Source organism: Bufo bufo, chromosome 8, assembly GCF_905171765.1.
Source record: "Bufo bufo chromosome 8, aBufBuf1.1, whole genome shotgun sequence".
Taxonomy (NCBI): Eukaryota; Metazoa; Chordata; class Amphibia; order Anura; family Bufonidae; genus Bufo; species Bufo bufo.
In genome coordinates, this window is record NC_053396.1 from 199,091,262 (window position 1) to 199,113,767 (window position 22,506).

At 44.5% G+C, this 22,506-nt stretch overlaps 1 long non-coding RNA gene across 1 annotated transcript; it reads right to left on the minus strand.

Annotated features, from left to right (window-relative positions):
• Nucleotides 1–1,279: 1,279 nt before the first annotated feature.
• LOC120977638 lies at nt 1,280–22,368 on the minus strand. The gene is made up of 3 exons (XR_005773940.1): nt 22,252–22,368; nt 9,402–9,406; nt 1,280–1,291 (listed from the first exon to the last, which is right to left on the minus strand). It is a non-coding gene; the product is annotated as an uncharacterized LOC120977638 (long non-coding RNA).
• Between the last annotated feature and the right edge of the window lie 138 nt (nt 22,369–22,506).

Below are 22,506 nucleotides of genomic sequence, written 5' to 3' on the forward strand. Positions count from 1 at the left end.
CGGGGAGAGGGCCTCTTTAATACAGGACAGGATGATGGAAAACAACAGTCACAGAAACAGACAAAACAGCAAAGTCCGGGAGATAAACAGTCAGTATCTCTGGATTATCCACTATATGTCCGCACTTCTCCTCCACAGACAGGACCACTTCTTCCTATAGAATAAAACTTCCACATCAGGTTTTTCACAGCTCGGGACACAATCCCTGATGAAGCCGTAAAGGTGAAACCTGGTAGGACAGGGATCAGCATCCTCCGGCACTCCAGATGTTCGGAAACCACAACTCCCAGAATGCTCCAATTATTTCTATGGGAGTTGTGAGAACAGCCGAGCATGTTTGCAAGCTGGGAGTTGTAGTTTCACAGCATCTGGAGTGCCATAGGTTGCTGATCCCTGCGGTAGAAGGTGAGCTCATGGGTGCTGTACGAATGTGTAATGGAATGAGGTGATGTAAGTCTTATGGAAGAAGCCAGGTATTAAATGTTAACACTGTTCCTATCCATTAGTACCTCGTGTCCTGATCTCCCCTGCCCCATTAGTGATGTGACTAATGGAGCCTGAACACTGAGTGAATCTATGTCCAGAGGAAAAACCTGCTGTAGAAGTTTTATGTCATAGGAAGAAGTTGGTCCTGTCTGTGGAGGCCCTAGTAGAAGAAGACGAGAAGTGTGGACATGCTTTTTTAAATAGAGAAGTGACTTCTCAGCTCCAGAACATTTTCTTTCTATTGAAAGGGGTCATCCAAGATTTATATATTGATGGTCTATCCTTGAAATAAGTTATCAATATCTGATCAGTGGGGGTCAGACTCCCGACACCCTTGCACATAAGCCATGAGACTGAAGAACGTGATGTCACTTGTCTAGAAGGAAGCCACAGTGTTCACCGGGGAGCAGTGGTCTCTTCCAACAGCTGATCAGTAGCAGGAGGCTGTCTCAAGATTAGAGTTAGATGTCATTTATCTCATATATCCTGTCCAAACCCTAGATGTATCTCTGCGGTGTCCCTTAATTTTGCTTTGGTCTATGACTGCGATACCTCTTGGCCAAATTTAATCAGTATTCAAAAAGTAGACCCTCCTATTGGGGTGTGGAAATCATCGACGTGAGCTCTTAAACAGGGAGGCCTTTTGGTTATTTACTCTTAATACATTGTGTACCCAACAGGTTAAACTGCAAATAAGACCTGATGTTACATTGTGTCTTATACTCTGTATATTTACATCTATACTGTTAGCATTCCAATTGTGATTTTATGCAAATCGTGTTTTATTGTTACAATGGCTGATGTACTTTTGCATACATTTGATTAATGATGTTTAAGTTATGTTTTATAATTATTGAAACGTTTGTGAGCTGTGTGGGGACTCGCTCTGGTAGTCCGGACAAGCGGCAAAGACCAGTTTATAACTCAAAAACTTCAGTGTTTATTCACACTTGTTGCAAGTACACAGTACGTTCATTTGCAGTATTGGTGTTAGTTCACACCCAGATAGCTCAAACAAGCGAAACAGTCACCTTTTGTCCTAGGTGTTAATCCACACCCGACAGGCATAGCTCAGAACAGAGCAGTACTCCCGGATTCAGGCCTCCAGCCTGGCACAAGGCTCAGATCCTGATACAGAGATTGCCAGAGCTCCAATGCCAGAGAGAGATAAATCCCCACACCTGACACTGCTGACTGTTTTTTATAGGCCTGACAAAACCCGGCCTGGAACGTGGGGAGTAGTCACCCACCCAGCACTTTGACTACTCCCAGTAAGAGCCGTCCCTGATCAGCTATTTACAGCCATACTAAATAGCAAAGTGTCAAACAGCAACTGCTGCTGACACATGAAAACTGGCTCTTACTCAACCGAGGCCAGGAACCTCGGTGACACATACCTATAATCCACGATGATTCCTTTTACATTCTTACAGATGATAAGTTATGATAAAGACACCACTGAAGGGTTGAAAAGTGTAAGCTTTGTCTATGTCGGATGCAAATAAAACCTGTTTTTAACTGGAGACGCTGGAAGCCTTCTCTACGTTTGTTTCTGTACTATAGTGCTGTCCTGCACTTGTCTGTACATCTGGGATATAGACAAGTGAGGTGGATTGGTGCCAGTTACTGCCAGGAGTCAGACGCCTGTGGATAGTCTGTGGATAGTCCGTCATTATCAAAATCTAGACAACCACTTTAGGGTACGGCCACATGGTCAGGTTTCTGCAGGCAGTTCTAGAGGCCAAAATCAGGAGTGAATTTAAAAAAAGAGGAGAAGTGGTGTCTGTCCTGAATACCTTCTCTCATTGTACAATCCACCCCTGATTTTGGCTTCCAAAACCGCATGCAGAAACCTTACTGTGTTGCTGCACCACACTGACCTCTGCATACACAGTCAATGTAGACAATTTACCCATCTGACTCTTGAATAAATGCAGAGCTTCTTATAATAACAGCTAAAGATTCTGGGAGATAGTGACATAAAATGATGATTATTTACCCGCCTGCCAGTAGTGTCTACATATCAATAAAGACAGATCTGGCTCTGCTTGGTCATGTCATAAAGAACCACCAATGAATACTAGTTATACAATACAAAAAATAACCAAATTTAGATATATTAGATACATCTGTCACTGATATTTCCTGTTTAATGCAATCCCCTTAAAGGGCTGATCCCATCTGGAGTTACCAGAAACCGATTAGCTCGTTGTATCACATGGTTTGTGCTCTGATGGATCAATAGTCATTGTAATTGCAGTGGCCGGGTTTGGGGTGGTTCCAAAACTACACTGGGTCCCCAGGACTTCCTTGAGGTGTCACCATGTGTTGCTGTTCTCTGGAAGGGATGGTAAGGCGTGGTGCTCCCCAATGGAAAATAAGTCCAGAGAGTCAGGGTTTGCAGTAAACCAGGGTGCTTCTTTACTGGAGGAACTCAAGCGCAAAACAGGCAAGGCACTGAGCTGGCTTCTCCTCCCTGTCAGAAGAAGGTTTTATGCCGAGGAAAGACTTGAGCTGGCTGTCCCTCTCTCACTCAGAAGGCCAGTACCCTGGAAAAAGGCTGGTGACCCATGGTCTGTTGCAGAGTCTTCTTCTTGTCACCCAAGTAGTCTAGCAGTCTCTTCTTCTAAGCACTGATACCTAACTGCTGAACACTAGGGGCTTTGACTGCCCTACTTATATACCATTCCTAGCTGAACTAGAACCTTCTAGTGGGAAGGTTGTAGTGGAGAAACACTGCCTAAACAGACACATTGTAGATCCTTACTCGTTGGTATAGGACTCCGGTTAAGTTGCACCATTTTTATCCATCGATCCCCAACTCTTGTTGGCGTTGCCATTCAGAGGTTGGTTCCATGCTACACATCTGGTGGGATTGCCCTGGGGTCGCCCCTTTGTGGCAAGACATTTTTGCTCTGTACAATGCACTTTACCGGTCTACTATATCTCCTTCCCCTTTGATTGCCCTGCTCTCTATATTCCCGGGTAGGATCAAACATGTCAAAAAGGGAGTACTAAAAACATTTGTCCTTTCTATGAGACAGATCATTAGTGATGAGCGGGAGGTGCCATATTCGATTTCGCGATATTTCGCGAATATTCGCATGAATATTCGTGTTATATTCGTCGAAATCGAATATTCGCAATTATTCCAATTATCGCGAAAATATTTTTTCGCATATTGCGAAAATTTATCTTGATAGTATAAGGCAACGTTCCTATGCTAATGACTATGGCTAGGCTAATATGTGTATTTTACGAAATTTCGTAATATTGCTCTAACTTCGTCTCTTAGAATATTACGAATATTCTAAAAGACGAAGTTAGAGCAATATTAAGAACATTTGCAAAAGTCGAAATTGCGATGCGAGTAATATAACACGAAATAGTCGCATGAAGATTTAAACTTAGCACTGCTATATTCCATATTCTAGCCTAATATGGAATATAGCCCTGCTAAGTTAGCACTGCTATATTCCATATTAGGCTAGAATATGGAATATAGCTGTGCTAAGTTTAAATCTTCATGCGACTATTTCGTGTTATATTACTCGCATCGCAATTTCGACTTTTGCAAATGTTCTTAATATTGCTCTAACTTCGTCTTTTAGAATATTCGTAATATTCTAAAAGACGAAGTTAGAGCAATATTACGAAATTTCGTAAAATACACATAGATTGTATTTAAGCTAATATACTGCTATAGTAATAATTTTTAATAGTGTACATATTTTACAAAACTTAAGTTTAGAAGAGGCAAAAAAAAATTACAGGAAAAAAAAGGGATTATAGCACTATATTAGCTAAATTACAATCTATATGTGTATTTTACGAAATTTCGTAATATTGCTCTAACTTCGTTTTTTAGAATATTCGTAATATTCTAAGAGATGAAGTTAGAGCAATATTGCGAAATTTCTAAAAGACGAAGTTAGAGCAATATTAAGAACATTTAAAAAAGTCGAAATTGCGATGCGACTAATATAACACGAAATATTCGCATGAAGATTTCAACTTAGCACTGCTATACTCCATATTCTAGCCTAATATGGAATATAGCAGTGCTAACTTAGCACAGCTATATTCCATATTAGGCTAGAATATGGAGTATAGCAGTGCTAAATTGAAATCTTCATGCGAATATTTCGTGTTATATTACTCGCATCGCAATTGCGACTATTGCGAAATTTCGTAAAATACACATATAGATTAGATTGTAATTTAGCTAATATGGAATATAGCAGTAAGTTGAAAACGCCACTGACTGGAGCAGCCAGGAAGCCAGGAATCCAAAGGACAGGTAAGAACAACTTTAGGGAAGTGGGAAAGAAAAAAATATAATAAAAAAAAAAAGAAAAAAAACGAATATTCTATTTCGCGAATATATAGAACGATATTCTAAATATTCGCGAAATCTCGAAATTGCGATATTCGAGAAAAAAATTCGCAATTCGAATATTCGCGCTCAACACTACAGATCATACCACGTCAGTGGAGATCTTCAGACAGTTTGCAGAGAATTACTTGGATACGTGCCCTAGATGCCTTATTCAGGATGGAAGAAATGGAAGCTGAGGCCTTTAATCAAGTCCAAACATTTGCACTAACCTGGGAACCCTGGAAACAATTTAGGAGCTCTTCTCGTCTTCAAACCTGGTTGGTCTCAGGTGACTGTACCTGGGATACGTGATATGTTTTCATGTCCTTCCCCCTATTCCCCCTCCACTTCCCAACCCCCCCCCTCCCCTGTCTTTTGTTTTGTCGTGTTTTGTTCTTGTCTGTCCCCCTGTCTCTACTAGGTTAATGATTTAATCTGTTTCACGTAAGAGTTACATTTTAGTAACCCTTTGTTTAAACCGCCATCACTGACTATCTCAGGAACGTGTCCTAAGTTCCTTTTGCCTTCCCATTTAGCAGTTAAGGTTCTTCATATTACACTGTATGTACCTAGCATTGCCGAATCTCTCCTTTAGTATTTACTTGATGGCAATTGTCTTCTCTGGTCCTCAGTGTTGCGGCCCAGAGAAATACGGTGGTCTCTGAATCCATCTGTGCACTTTATTTTATGTTTCGCATGGTCTTGGAAATGGAATTGGAGATATATTTTTCATACAATGTCTTGGTTGCTATGTATGATTGTTGTGTTCTTTTTCTATTCAATAAAAATAGATTCAACACTAAACAGACACATTGTTACAATTATCGTCTGTCATAGACTTGCATTAGAACTTCAATAATAGTCAATGAGAATGACGGAGCAGTTTTTCCAGACATCAAATCTTCAGAAATAATAACATAGCTCACCCAGACATCCAAAAGGTCAGTCTGTCTGGTTTTGGTGGTAAACAAGTCTAGCTTTTTCCTTCCAAAACATGCCCTTCTTTAACCATTATGGTAACTGTGAAACATTACTTGCTTCTCATTATTAACTAGAAAGTCCCAAAGGTCTCTCAGGATTCATTAACCCTTTCCACAGTACCGTGAAAATACAATGCAAATAAACAGGAAAGATATCATAACAAACACATGAAATGCAGTTACACAGAATTAAACATTATACAGTAAGTCAGTACAAGCTAACCCTTTAAAGTGCAATAAATTAAGGAGTTGATAACTTTGCATAGGGAAAATAGAGGCAAATACTTCAAAGTACCCCTGCTCCAGGGCACTACATAATCTAAGGTGACCAACTATTCCTTATAATTATTCCTGGAGCCATATTCTTGTAGATACCGACCAGTACCAGGGCTTATTGTAGTGCAGACCTTTTTACATGAGTACAGAGTTTGGGACATGATGCTCCATGCTGCTGGTTATTGACTCCACTACTCCATCCGATGGCCCTCTTCACTCCTGCCCAAAACCTAGATGAACTCCATCAAGGGCACCACAAATTATTACCAGTCCAGTACCCCCAGTATCAGGGTGTGCCCTGAAGGAAGTAAGGTTGTGACCTCCTAACCCAAACATGCGCCCACATGAGTGCTGCGGTGACCTTCTTACCACTAGCTACAAAACAGCTAAAGAGGTGTAACCAAGGAGAACCATTAAAACCAAACCATAAGCAACAACTTGCTTCCCAGGGTCTACTCCTTAGAGAAACCCATATACTGTAAGTCATATTATACTGAGTTGTCTTATGGTTCCCATTCAATAGGATAATGAACTCTAAGTCTGCATACTCCACCAAACACAGACCTAAACTCCAAAACTTCCGCCAGGTCAAAACTGAACACATCCAAACTTAAAGTGTAACTGCCATGTTATATTTTTGCTAATGTGTAGGGATGTAGTGTCCGTGCTAGTAGTGGGTCCCTAAATCTTTCAGCATATCATTGTGTAACACCCCAGACTTGTGTTACTACACGCCTCTACCCCGCTACTGTCTTCTAAGAGTCTTTATAATGTCATCAGATATAATTTACATTATGTCTTCCACAAATGTGCATACAAAACTATGTTAAAAGCAATTGTTCGTGTAACTTGCCTGGTTACCAGTAGGTGGCAGCAACCCGTTGGCAGGTACAAGCTACAGTTTAGTGTATCTGAGCTTGAATGGATTATTCCAGCTTAGCTCCCCCTCTGTGGAGAGGTGGGCTGGTCCCACATCCTGCAGTATGGGTGGAGAAGGAAGTTAGTCAGTGTACCAGCCATCCCTGTTGGGAAAGGCTGTGTGATAGTGTCCAGGAGAACCCCCTTCTTAGCCCTTTCTTAGGGAAGACAGCAAGGACCTAGTCTCTGCTGAGACTTGGCCGTATATATATATTACAAAGAAAAAAATAAGGGGTTGGGTCAGCACAACCTGCCTGCAGGTGCACATCACTATGGCGAAATACATATACAAACGGAAAATGCAAATGTGATCGCACACTACATCCAGCACTCTGCCCTCCATGCTGGATGAGACATTGGTTTATATTTTGGCCAAAGCATAGTAAGCCACTCACCGCGTCAAGGCTGTCTCATGAGTGGTCCCTAACTCTTGTTCCTACCTGTTCATGGGCCATGACAGCCACATAAAATCCAGGGAATGCAGGTATATATATATATACACAGCTAGAGCACCTTCAGCTCCGCTGGATGAAGGAGCAGAAACTACAGACAAACTCCAGAGTTCCAGGAAGAAAGCATCCCCTGAGAATCCATCTGTGAGATAAGTCCAGTGCCTAGGAGAAGCCAATTCCTCCTCAGCGAGTCTGTCCCCACACAGCAGAAGGTACCAGATAAGTGCAGAAGCTAATCCTGCCACAGTTACAGAGCTACCGCCTACCAATCAGATGTTTTATCCTGCAAGCTCCACATTTAAAGCAGAAGTATTCATTCCTGCCAATCATTGCCAAAACCTGCTGGGACCAAGAGACCAAAGCTATATACTGTTTGGATGCAAGTTATTCCAAGTAAAGCAACGTTTGAACTTCATCTAAAGGTCTGGACATCATTTATTCTGCCAAGTTCCTCTATTACTCCTACTATCACTACACTCAAATTTATTGCAAGTCAGCCAGGAAGCCAGGAGTCCGGCCGTACCCAGGTAGGAGACACTGTGACACAACTACCACAACACTACAGAGACATTATAGGCCATTACACCACTCTGGCATTCCTAATCTGGGACGTGCGTTATAACACCTTGGAGAGGCCCTAGGAAAGTACCCTGCGCACGCTGCAATTGGTGTCATGACAAATACAGAATATTATCCACCCGTACCTGGCCACTGCAATTATATGCTAATGTCTATTTCGTATGTATTAAGCTGCACATTCCTAACAACAGGATGGTACTGTAACTGCACTACATTTTAGTTACCACTAGATGGTCCTAGTACATCTTATATAAGTAACAGGCCTTTCACAGGGAGTTGAGGAGTTGTGGAGTGAGGAGAGTAAGGAACACCATGTAGTAGCCGATGTGTGTCCCCTTGGCACTTGCCAGCTGGGGAATCTAAGGAAGGAACCAAGACCTAGCGTACAGGATCATTCTGCAGTACCACAGTCCAGCATGGGACACAGTAGACTTTTGTGTGTAAAGGCAACCTTTATAAATAATGGAGCAGAAGATTGATGCCTGACGCTAGGGAGACCGTCCTGTAGGTTGCAGAAGCTAAATGTGAATTCTGATAAAGATCCAAGTACCTGAAGTCTAGTTTAATTGAGAGGAAAAGCACAGCTAAGAAAGTATCTCTTCTTCACCAGCTAAGCTAAAGCCTGTGTTAACCAACCACCAAGCCTGTTGTCTGGAGTTGCAGCTCTACCTCATGACTAGAGATGGGAAGTTCGAATCTTTAAAATGAATCGGTTCATTTGAATCAGTTTATTCAAAAGAACCGATTTGGCTGACAAGCAAGTGAACCGAAGCTCAGGAGGAGCTGTCTGATCCTTCATAGAAGATAGACTGCATCTACGGACAGCGCAGCCAAACCCACAGCAAGTCTAACACAGAGTTAATGCAGTGATGATGCCACGCAGGACCACTGGATTTCTAGGGAAAAAATTAACATAATAAAGTGTATAAATAATAATCCTGCATCATATTCCATCAAAGCTCCAGATGCCAACCTCAAAAGATAAGAACCAAAGGCTTATTTATTGGTGATATATACGCAACATTACACCGCGTCAGACAGGCAGCCCAATATGCAATTGGTCCATGTCTGATCCGCATAACAAACCCACTACTTTTTTTTGTTCTACTGGAGGTGACACACGATTCTTTTAACTTAGTAACTTATCTGATTCTTTAACTCAAAGAATCGAATGAGTCTATAACTAAGTAGAATCATTTGATTCTTTTAACTAGTAGGCTTATTAGATTCTTAGGCTTAGTGTACTGGGTGTGACTCAGTGCTTGCTTCACAGATCTGATTGGTTGCAGGGGTAGGCAGAAGCCTGGCTTTCACTCTAGGATCATGTTACACAAGACCTGCTAGAGTCCCTGCTACTTCCAGGGCTGGCACCACCCATAAGCAAGGTAGGCCACCGCGTAGAGCGCACTCTTGCAGGGGGCACCGATCTGGCCGCAATAGAAGTCACAGTGCTCTCCGCTCTGACTCTCCTGCACTACTCTACACCGGCCCCGCCGCTCACAGGAGTATACATTTTTAAACTGTAATCCGTATTCTGCAGTAACTTTAACTTTAAATCAGCGCTCATCTCTTTACTACCTTACACTCAGCTCCGGTAATTGGCAGTGTGGGCGGCGCTCACTCACTGACGTCACGCGCCTGCTCCTCCCACTAGGCGGCACAGACGCGTGACGTCAGTGAGTGGGCGCTTCCGCCCGCGCTGCCTGTTACTGGAGCTGAGTTTAAGGTAGTAAAGAGATGAGCGCTGATTTAAATTAAAAGTTACTGCAGGATACGAATTACAGTTTATATATGTACACTCCTGTGAGCGACGGGGAGGGGGATCTGTGGATGACACTGTTATAGGGAGGGGGATCTGTGGATGACACTGTTATAGGGAGGGGGATCTGTGGATGACACTGTCATGGGGTGGATCTGTGGATGACACATATAGCATAAGATGCTATATACGGTATGTGTCATCCACAGATCCCCCCCATAAGTTTCATCCACAGATCCCCCTCCATAACAGTGTCATCCACAGATCGCCCATAATAGTGTCATCCACAGATCCCCCATAACAGTGCCATCCACAGATCCCCCATAATAGTGTCATCCACATATCCCCCAAAACAGTGTCATCCACAGATCCTCCGTAACAGTGCCATCCACAGATCCTCCATAACAGTGCCATCCACAGATCCCCCATAATAGTGTCATCCACAGATCTCCCATAACAGTGTCATCCACAGATCCCCCATAACAATGTCATCCACAGATCCCCATAACAGTGCCACCCACAGATCCCCCATAACAGTGCCATCCACAGATCCTCCATAACAATGCCATCCACAGATCCCCCATAACAGTGCCATCCACAGATCCTCCATAACAGTGTCATCCACAGATCCCCCTAACAGTGTCATCCACAGATCCCCCATAACAGTGACTGGAGCAGACCTGCTGATAAACACACCTAGGCTACCACCAGTCAAGGTAAAAACTTACAGTTGTCAATAATGTAATGTAGTGTAGGGGGTCATGTAATGTTTTGAGGCCAAAATGGCAGATGACTACCAAGAATATCTAGAATATCTAAAATTAACTGGTCAAGTAAAATGTTGCATGCAATAATCATTAAATAGGTGGCCGACAAAAAAGGAGCGGGTCAAAAGGTGTGGTCAATGGGCTGAGTCAAGGGGGGCGGCAAAATTAGCTTTCGCCTAGGGTGGCAAAAATCCTTGCACCAGTCCTGGCTACTTCACACTGATGTGAGTGGCCCACAATGAAAGAGTGTGGGGAAATATCCTTCTAAAATATAACCTTTATATGATATACATTAAAATATACACCTGAAGATGCATCACAATACAAAACATATAGTCAAGGGGTTCTGGGTGGATACCCCACTGCTGGTAAAGAAAAAAGACAGAACTTAGCACTGATACGCATAGGTGAATGCTAACAGTATAACCCAACCAACACAAGTATAACATGTATTGGGGTTCCAGGACGGATACCCCACTTCTGGTAGGACAAGAATATAAGATGTAACTGCTGCGCCAGTGTGGACACAGACAGTCTTACCTGACCGACCAGATGACTAGGATCAGCGTGGTAAGGGAGTCAGGCCTGACGGAAGGGAGTGTAGACAGGGAAAAACAGTCATGAGAGTATGGATGCTGTGCCCTATATCACCCTATATACTTGGTAGGATTGGGGCCTGCTCCCATGCTGCCTGTCTACACAGAGCACTCGCCCTGAAAAGAGCGACCCCGTCCGGATACCTGTCCCTAGTTATGGACCTGAACCCTAGTCTAGTGAACAAACATAAAAAACACAAAGCGACTACAGGCCTCCCGACGTGGCACGTTTCTGTCGTGTCGACTCCTCAGGGGGATAAAATGCATGTAGAGACAAAACGAAAAATATACCGTCTATGACCGCAAGAAGCAGTCAAACATATGCTGCAGTAGGACGGTTATATGAAAGACTAGACCCAAGGTTCAGAGTCAAAGTCTAGGGGCAGGCATCCATGGTGCAGGATTGCCATGCTACAGAGGAATAAATGCTTCTCTGCTCCTTGGTGTGTAAGGATCTGGTGGTCCTCACTAAAGGTAGTATCCCTAATGTTAAGGGGGTTCATCAACCTATACCAGCCACGGTGGCTGGTATAGGTTGATGAACCCCCTTAACATTAGGGATACTACCTTTAGTGAGGACCACCAGATCCTTACACACCAAGGAGCAGAGCAGAGAAGCATTTATTCCTCTGTAGCATGGCAATCCTGCACCATGGATGCCTGCCCCTAGACTTTGACTCTGAACCTTGGGTCTAGTCTTTCATATAACCGTCCTACTGCAGCATATGTTTGACTGCTTCTTGCGGTCATAGACGGTATATTTTTCGTTTTGTCTCTACATGCATTTTATCCCCCTGAGGAGTCGACACGACAGAAACGTGCCACGTCGGGAGGCCTGTAGTCGCTTTGTGTTTTTTATGTTTGTTCACTAGACTAGGGTTCAGGTCCATAACTAGGGACAGGTATCCGGACGGGGTCGCTCTTTTCAGGGCGAGTGCTCTGTGTAGACAGGCAGCATGGGAGCAGGCCCCAATCCTACCAAGTATATAGGGTGATATAGGGCACAGCATCCATACTCTCATGACTGTTTTTCCCTGTCTACACTCCCTTCCGTCAGGCCTGACTCCCTTACCACGCTGATCCTAGTCATCTGGTCGGTCAGGTAAGACTGTCTGTGTCCACACTGGCGCAGCAGTTACATCTTATATTCTTGTCCTACCAGAAGTGGGGTATCCGTCCTGGAACCCCAATACATGTTATACTTGTGTTGGTTGGGTTATACTGTTAGCATTCACCTATGCGTATCAGTGCTAAGTTCTGTCTTTTTTCTTTACCAGCAGTGGGGTATCCACCCAGAACCCCTTGACTATATGTTTTGTATTGTGATGCATCTTCAGGTGTATATTTTAATGTATATCATATAAAGGTTATATTTTAGAAGGATATTTCCCCACACTCTTTCATTGTGGGCCACTCACAGCTTTGAAATCTTGAAATATCAATGGGATTGTTGTCACAAATAGTCTCAATCAGATATCTACTTCACACTGAGGTGCTTCAAACGGATTAGCTTAGTCAGAGGAATCGACTCCTCCAGTTCAGTGAAAAGAATCGATTCAAAAGAACGATTCATTCATGAACCGGACATCTCTACTCATAAGTAAGGGCTCTTTCACACTTGCGTTCTTTTCTTCCGGCATAGAGTTCCGTCGTCGGGGCTCTATGCCGGAAGAATCCTGATCAGTTTTATCCTAATGCATTCTGAATGGAGAGAAATCCGTTCAGGATGCATCAGGATGTCTTCAGTTCCGGACCGGAAAGTTTTTTGGCCGGAGAAAATACCGCAGCATGCTGCGCTTTTTGCTCCGGCCAAAAATCCTGAACACTTGCCGCAAGGCCGGATCCGGAATTAATGCCCATTGAAAGGCATTAATCCGGATCCGGCCTTAAGCTAAACGTCGTTTCGGCGCATTGCCGGATCCGACGTTTAGCTTTTTCTGAATGGTTACCATGGCTGCCAGGACGCTAAAGTCCTGGAAGCCATGGTAAAGTGTAGTGGGGAGCGGGGAAGCAGTATACTTACCGTCCGTGCGGCTCCCCGGGCGCTCCAGAGTGACGTCAGGGCGCCCCACGCGCATGGATGACGTGATCGCATGGACACGTCATCCATGCGCATGGGGCGCTCTGACGTCATTCTGGAGCGCCCCGGGAGCCGCACGGACTATAAGTATACTGCTCCCCACTACTACTATGGCAACCAGGACTTTAATAGCATCCTGGCTGCCATAGTAACACTGAACGCATTTTGAAGACGGATCCGTCTTCAAATGCTTTCAGTTCACTTGCGTTTTTACGGATCCGGCGTGTAATTTCGGCAAATGGAGTACACGCCGGATCCGGACAACGCAAGTGTGAAAGAGGCCTAAAGTTCCAGTTTGCTCATCAGTCTTTGACTCTCCTTGTTCTTCATTATCCTCAATTGCACCTTACGGTGCTGGCGTCACGAACACCAGGGACCCTGCCTCCCCGTCACCTTAAAAACCACTCCACCAAGAGCACCTCAACCACCATCTTGTGGGAGTCCCTGGACAACAGAGTGTGCCCCGAAGGAACTGGTGCTGTCCTTCCATTCATTGCATGCCGGCCCATGGAGCTCTACAGAACTGTGAGTAAACTACTACTACACCACGATCACACATATTGCCCCTATGGTCCGGTTGCTGCAGGGACAGAGATAGGGAATATTTTTGTATTATAGTTTATTTATTGAAATCGTACGTTTATAGTAGAAAATGTGCCCAGAAATGTCCCTTTGCAGCACTCTTTAAAACGAGCGTTGCTAAGGCACATCCATCTTCCTAGTACACTACAGTGCAGTACTGACTGGCACGACGGGCTGGGCTGCTGCACTCACTTCTCCCTCACATAGTGTACATTATATATATATCTATGCCATAAATATATATTTTCCTTTCTATTTCTCACTGATCAGAGTTGTCAGTGCTGTCAGTGAGTGATTCTGCTGTATCCCCAGCTCGCTAAGTAACTAACCAGCCACCAGGAGATACATGAATCAGTAAGAGCAATCAGTAAGTGCTTGTTATTGTCAATGCAGGGAGAAGCTAATCTATACAGGGAGTGCAGAATTATTAGGCAAGTTGTATTTTTGAGGATTAATTTTATTATTGAACAACAACCATGTTCTCAATGAACCCAAAAAACTCATTAATATCAAAGCTGAATATTTTTGGAAGTAGTTAGAAGCGAAACCAACCTCGCCACTGGGTGGTGCAGAAGCCTGGTTGCAAGCCTCTTGCCCCAAGATTATGGGCCCTCTCATCAGCCCATGCTAAACTTAAACCCCATGGCGATTTGACTGTGTTTGTGGCATCTGAGCGCTGTTTGGATATATTGAGCGCTCAGATCCAAGCCATCTGGGGATATGTTAAATGTCTATGTTTACTGTAATGGTTGGGACATTGTATATTTGAGTAGTGATGTCTGTCCTATTGTCTCCACGTGTGTATTGGCGATTTCCTTTTGTCCTGAGAGATAATTGAATTACTCCTCGGTTGTCTCCAGGACAGAAGACATTGTGTATTCTCCTGCCTGTGATAATTACATCAACCCATTGTGTAAGGTAATTGTATCACAGGCAGAGGGGAGGATTCTGTGTGGGAGTGTTTTACTGTATTGTACGTGTTTATTGGTTGTTTTTTTACAAAACCCTGTGGGTGGTACTAGTGTGTAACAATGTTATATAAGAACAATAAACACACAACTCTGGGTGTCCACTGCTTTACCCTCAACACGGAGCCTCGTCTCGTTCTTGGGGGGATTCACTGTATGCTGTTAGAGACTGATTGCTTGGAGTGTAAGCCTCTTGGGTGCGTTTCCTATTCGTCTGCTAGCAGCTATTCGTGAGGTTCCGTTCGGGAGTTTGGAGTATTCCCTTGTATGCCATTACAATTGGTGGCAAGCGGTGTGATCATTCCCACAGCCAGAAGGGCAGCTACAGGAGACACCATTCCATGAATTTTACAATTTGAGGGCAATGCAGGTCCCAGTACAGCGACCCTGACAGCAGCAGGATGGAACCAGCAGTGGCATATGATGAGGAAGACCTGGAGGGCTGGGATGCATTAAGGAAAGGCATCTGGTACCAGGCCCTGGATAATGTACAATACCAGCGAGGCGAGAGTCTCCCCAGTGAAGAGCAGCGATTGCAGAAGCAAGTGGCCCTGCGGATGCCCTTCCTGGGAGAGCAGCCCCTGGAGGAATGAGTGAAGGAACTAGAGCACCGGGTATGGCAGGAGCTATGGCTGGAGGATGCCTGGTGGTATATGGCTCAGTATATACCCTGGACAGCTGAGCACAAGCCAGAGGGAGAGGAGTTTGATGGTCCTGGCTTGTTATGGGAGTCCTTTGCAGAGCCTGACTTCGGGAGCCATGCACAGTCCAGACTTCAGGACATTTTCTATGAGAGGGAGGCTAGGCAGGATTGGGATGACCCCGATGAGGTAGAGAAAGACCTGGCTCACCTAGCAACCCTGGAGTGGGAACTGTAGCAGGACTACCGAGATCTTTTCCACTCCATTGGGAAGGCTGAGCAGGACAGCAAGATGACAGACCCGGATCCAGACCCATTCAGCTGGGCAGATATTGTGGAGATTTACTGGGAAGAACCCCAGGTGGCCGGTGGAGGTGGGACCGAGGTCTCTCCAATGGTCCTGCAGGGAATTGGGAGCCCAGTCTCCATTTCCCAGCGGCAGGCTGAGTTACAGGGGGCAGAGACAGTCGGTCCTGTCCCCCAGTGGCAGAATGTCCTACAGGGAATAGAGAGCCCAGTCTCCTTTCCCCAGGAACAGGACACTGTATTGGGAGCGGAGACAGTCGGAAGTATGTATGGGAGAGGAGCTTGTTACCCCCTCTCCCTATTGGCAGTGTGAATTGCAGGGAATTGGGAGCCCAGTCTCCATTCCCCAGCGGCCAGGTGATTTACAGGGAATTGGGAGCCCAGTCTCCATTCCCCAGCGGCCGTGTGATTTATTGGGAATTGGGAGCCCAGTCTCCATTCCCCAGTGGCAGGCTGAGTTCCAGGGGCCAGAGACAGTCGGTCCTGTCCCCCAGCAGCAGATTGAGTTGTTGGGAATTGGGAGCCCAGTCTCCACCCCACAGCAACAGAAGGATTTGTTGGGAATTGGGAGCCCAGTCTCCATTCCCCAGCGGCAGCTTAATGTACTAGGGGGAGACAGTAAGCCCCACAACCGTGCAGATGGGACCGTGGTCTCTGCACTCACAGCACAGGGGGTACAACCAGGCTTTTTCCATGGTAGCACTGGCATCAGGGCAAAGTACCGCTGGTCTCTGCCCACTCAGCAACCCACCAAGACAGTCTACCAGTCCCCCACACAGCCGTAGTGAGGCACATGGACATGGACAGGTTTCTCCCCTGCTCAGGTATAGTAACCATTTATTGTGGGTGGGCTGTACTGCTGTTTCTATTTTGTGGGTGGGCTGCTGGACTAACAAGGGCACTGACCGGCAGAAGGTCAGATACCCTGTTAGTCTGTTTGGAAAAGGGGAGAAATGCTGCGAAACCAACCTCACCACTGGGTGGTGGAGAAGCCTGGTTGCCAGCCTCTTGCCCCAGGATTATGGGCCCTCTCATCAGCCCATGCTAAACTTAAACCCCATGGCGATTTGACTGTGTTTGTGGCATCTGAGCGCTGTTTGGATATATTGAGCACTCAGATCCAAGCCATCTGGGGATATGTTAAATGTCTATGTTTACTGTAATGGTTGGGACATTGTATATTTGAGTAGTGATGTCTGTCCTATTGTCTCCACGTGTGTATTGGCGATTTCCTTTTGTCCTTAGAGATAATTGAATTACTCCTCGGTTGTCTCCAGGACAGAAGACATTGTGTATTCTCCTGCCTGTGATAATTACATCAACCCATTGTGTAAGGTAATTGTATCACAGGCAGAGGGGAGGATTTTGTGTGGGAGTGTTTTACTGTATTGTACGTGTTTTTTGGTTGTTTTCACAAAACCCTGTGGGTGGTATTAGTGTGTAACAATGTTATATAAGAACAATAAACACACAGCTATGGCTGTCCACTGCTTTACCTTCAACACGGAGCCTCGTCTCGTTCTTGGGGGGATTCACTGTATGCTGCTAGAGACTGATTGCTAGGAGTGTAAGCCGCTTGGGTACGTTTCCTATTCGTCTGCTAGCAGCTATTCGTGAGGTTCCGTTCGGGAGTTTGGAGTATTCCCTTGTATGCCGTTACAGCACCCAAAGGCCATTCCAGCAAAATCTGTCCTCCAAAAACCATATGGCGCTCCTTGCTTTCTGAGCCCTGCGTGTGCCCGTACAGCAGTTCACGACCACATATGGGGTGTTCCTGTAAACTGCAGATTCAGTGTAATAAATAGGGTTGTTTTGCTGTTAACCCTTGATGTGTTACAGGGAAAAATTTATTAAAATAGAAAAACTTTTGAAATTTCATCCATTTTGCCTTAATTCCTGTGGACTATTTAAAGGGCTAACAACATTTCTTAAAAAACTGTTTTGAATAGTAGTTTCTAAAATGGGGTCATTTATGGGTGGTTACTATTATGTTAGCTCCTCAAAGTGACTTTAGAACTGAACTGGTTCTTGATTTTGGAAATTTTCTTGAAAATTAAAAACATTGCTTCTATAATCCTAAATCTTCTAACGTCCTAAAATAAAATTACATTACCAAAATTATGCCAACATAAAATAGACATATGGTGAATGTTAATTAATATGTATTTTATGAGGTATCACTGTCTTAAAAGCAAAGAGAATCAAATTTAGAAAATAGTGAATTTTTCCAAATTTTTTGTAACTTTTGGATTTTTTTTATAAATTAAGGTAAAACATACTGACTCAAATTTACCATTAACATGTGCAGTGTGTCATGAGAAAACAATGTCAGAATGGTTTGGATAAGTAAAACCATTCCAAAGTTATTACCACATAAAGTGACATATGTCAGATTTGCAAAATTAGGCCTGATTAGGAAGGGGGTAAATGGCCAGATCTGGAAGTGATTATTTTTTTCCCCCTACAGTTTAGTCCTCTTATTAAGAGAAACAAGAGTCTTGGGGGGCAATTATGAATTGCATAAGGAGTTAATAGGAACAGCATGCCTGTGGTCTTGTGGAGAGACTGCAAAGTGTCCTTAGAAGGAGAGTCAGGGATTTCTACCATTGCCATCATTGTTGTGTCCCATACACAGCCATTGGGAAAGGTAAGCTCTGTGCTACACCTCACAACTGAGCCTGTTGCTGTTATGTGTGCTGCAACTCTCATCATCCTCAGTAAAGAGACTGTTCTTTGTTATCACTAAACTGGGTCTGCAAATTTACTCCACAACCCACTGGCCTCTGCATCCGTACTACTGTCTGGCACTCTGCCAGCCACCTAACATCAAGGGCACCCCAACTACCATGAGGCAGGAGCCCCACAAAGTCAAGGAATGCCCCAAGGTAAAAATAAAAGAAGGTACACCCCCCCCCCCCCATTCACTGCACAGCTCCAGGGAACACCAGAAGGAGGACTGCCACCATGAACCGTGAGTACTACTACCCCCTCAGGGCCACAATCACCACTCCCATGCTCTTTGGCCTGCGCCTCCCCTCTGGGTCACTGCACAGCTATATAAAACATGCATCCACATTAGTGCAGTGGTGCCCTTACAACCACTAGCCACAAAACCTCAACCAGTTGAAGTCGTGTAACCATGGGTATCCATTAACAGTAAACCATGAGCAACAACTTGCTTCCCAGGGTCCGCCCCCTAGAGAAACCCATATATGCCATACTACACCTTAGTGTAATTAAAATCACCCAATTTTCTTATGATCCCCATTGAACAGGGTAATGTTGTTGCCAAAAAAAAACACCAAAGTATCCAGACTTGATTGTTTTAAGTCTGCATACTCCACCAATCATGGATCCCAAACTCCAAAACTTCTTCCAGGCTAAAATTAAACACATCCAAAACTAAATCTGTAAGGTGGACCCCATCCCTACCAATTTACAAACTTCCCTTCTCCAATAACACGAGTCCCACCACCAAGCCCCCATTCAGCCTGACAAAGTTATCCAGGCTTTGTTATTCTTCCCATCCAAAGTAGAGACTGAAACCTGATTCCTCCAGCGTTAAATAATTTCAGATCAACTAATCAGCAAACCAGGATGCCGATCCCAAAAGCATAACAGGTCCCGCTTGATGTGTTTGATAAAATTCAGCGTAGGATAGCTATCCACGTGATTGCTTCCCACATGAGTGACTAAAATTTGTAGAACACCCCCCCCCCCCAATCTACAAATACTAACCTGAAATCGAGGACGTATCGGATACCAAGTCAAACCCCAAACACCCATCCAATGCACCTCTACCATTTCCCTGTCCAAATTCTGCCACCTGGACAAACCTGGGCCCTCTGTTTCGCCCAGTAGATATATATGAATGTCCAAGGGTCCAAATTATACACTTACAGGTATCTGAAAGAACAAGAGCATGTAAGACACGGCAACAAGAAAAACTCCAGCAGAATGAACACTACCGGTCACTCCAACAACTGAGGCCCACATAAATATTAAAATGACTGGACGCTCAACGACCGCAGCCAAACCACAGCGCACCACCTTGGATTGCGATTGCGCCTCTCCCAGTCATTGTACCTCTCAGATGCTGCGTTCATAGCTTATCACGGCATCTGATAGAAATAACACAGTGTAAAATAAAAAAAATGTTTAAAAAAAACAAGCAAAATCTCATCCATTTGCTTGCGACGAGCCGGCTGCAGCCATCTTGATTGAAGATCTGGCGAAAAATCTCGTGCGGCCCATGATGATCCAAGACACCCCAGTTGAAGTGGAGCAAAACCCGGGTCAGGCATTGTGTTGGATTTTTTGCGCAAATAAACAAGAATCTTGTAAGTAAATTAAGTGCTTTGGAAAAGTTTTTAGTGGATCTATGCTATGTTCATTTTCTTCCAAAGGTGGGGCATATAAGCTCTGAAGCCACCAGTGGGTTAAGAAATACCGGAGCAGTACCTGCGAAGAGGAGAGGAAGGACATGGTGTTACCGCATTCCGGGGCATTCGGCGTTCTATCTGTCTGTATAGCAGAGTCTTTTGTAAATGTGGCAGAACCAGACAGGCTATGCAATACCAAACTAGAGACAGAAAGTCGTCAGAAGACGAGCCACGGTCAGTGGAACGAGCAAGCCAATAAGCACAAGAACCAGGAACACAGCTAGTGAGTCAGAGACTATCACTGGAGTGCAGACTCAACGACCCTTATACAACTTGAATCACTGGGAGGGCAGGCAAGAAGAGATGGCCTTGCGGTTCGCCCGGCGGTCGTTTCGCGGCGAACTTTGCGTGTTCGCGATTCGCCGAACATGCGAACATATGGAGAAATTCGCGCCCGCCATATTCTTTTACATTATGAAGAACTTTGACCCATGACACATCAATCAGGTGGTACAGGACAGCCAATTGAGACGTTTCAGCACATGGACACACCCCCTACCTTATAAATAAACCCGATCTGGCCGCCATTTTACATTCAGTGTTTTGCCAGTGTAGGGAGAGGTTGCTGTGTGGGGCAGGGACAGGCTGTTAGGGACACCTAACGCTAGCTAATAGGGCCACAAAAGTCATTTTAAGTACAGGTATGGTGTGCAATCGATATGTGTGATACACAGATGGGTGTAATATACTTATAATATACTTTTATAATAAGTCAAAATCACATAGCTCTATATAGTGATCACCTGGAAGTCAGGGGCCTAGGGGATAGGGGCTTACTAGGGCCATTTTTATATAGGGTAAGGTTCCGGACGGGGTCGCTCTTATCAGGGCGGGTGGTCTGTGGTTAGGCTATCAGGGCCAGAATAGCACCCCCCTGTAGGGCAATATCAGGGACAGTTCTTTGCCCACCCTGTCCTTCAATACCACATCATCATCTAGTCCAGGGATAGATGTTTTTTGCTTTCCCTCCTGGATTCATCGATGTGCACTGGAACCCCCCGGATTGTGGTAGGACATATGGTTTCTGATTTGGTGCCGCCGAGCACTTGTTATTGCCGACCACATCTATGCTTTTTGCTTAACTTTAATAATTTCATTTATTTTCATTTTGAGGGATATCTTTTCCATTCACACATCCGCAAAATGGGACTGCGTCCGTTCCGCAATTTTGTGGAACAGTTACACACCCATTCATTTTCAATGGGGCCGGAATGTGCTGTCCGCATCCCCATTTGCGGATCCGCACTTCCGCATCTGTGCTTCCGTTTCCGCAAAAAAATAGAACATGTCCTATTCTTGTCCGCAATTGCAGACAAGATTAGTCATTTTCTATTATAGTGACAAATTGCGGAATGCACATTGCCGGTGTCCGTGTTTTGCGGATCCGCAAAACACTTACGGAAGTGTGAATGGATCCTCATAGTAACATTATTAAAGGTTACGTTTTACCTTTATGTATATTCTAATGGATTGCCTTCCTTGTACAACGTTATAATATAGTTTCTATGTTAGACGGTATATTCTAGTGCATTTGTATTGTGCGGCAGTTGTGTGCGGTTCTGCTGCGATACAGCAGGTATATAGAGGGACAAGCGTTATTGGAACAAATAATTTCTACTGGTGTGATATACCAGTCATCTCACAAAAAAACTGATTGAAGCGGGGTGTTTTATACCAATATACTTTCTTTATAGTGCATTTGGGTACTGTATAGTACATTTGCGCATGCGCGTACGCGAAAATTATATTGCCGATATTTCGCATTGAAAAAAATAATGAATGGAGATCGCAAATTCGAATAATACATCTGGTATGTCACTGTCCATGTTGTGGGACTATTTGTGCACTTCTAGTAATTATTTCTTGGCTGCAAATATGAGCTGAAGGTTTTTCAGGTTCGCCTGCCATTAAAATGAATGAGATCCGCTGCGAACTTGCGGTTTGTGAACATTTGATGGCGTTCGCGAACCGTCCCGGCAGATGTTCGTCCATCACTACAGGCAAGTTTACTAAAATCGAGGAATTTGCTCATCGACAGTGACTTAAGGCAGTATTAAACAGCCCGATGTGGCAGACAATTGTCGGGAGGGAAGCGTTCCCTCCCAGCAATCACCTGCTTGCTAGCGGAGGAGACTTCTACTATTACATGTAGCGATCTCTGTGACATCACTCGTTCCCATGCTGTCTAGTGGTTTGCCAGTGGCAGATTGTTATTAGACACCACGATCTGCCAAATGCAAATGATAATTTTTTAACATGTCAAAAGATTTGGATTGCCCGATGACTGCTCGTTCATC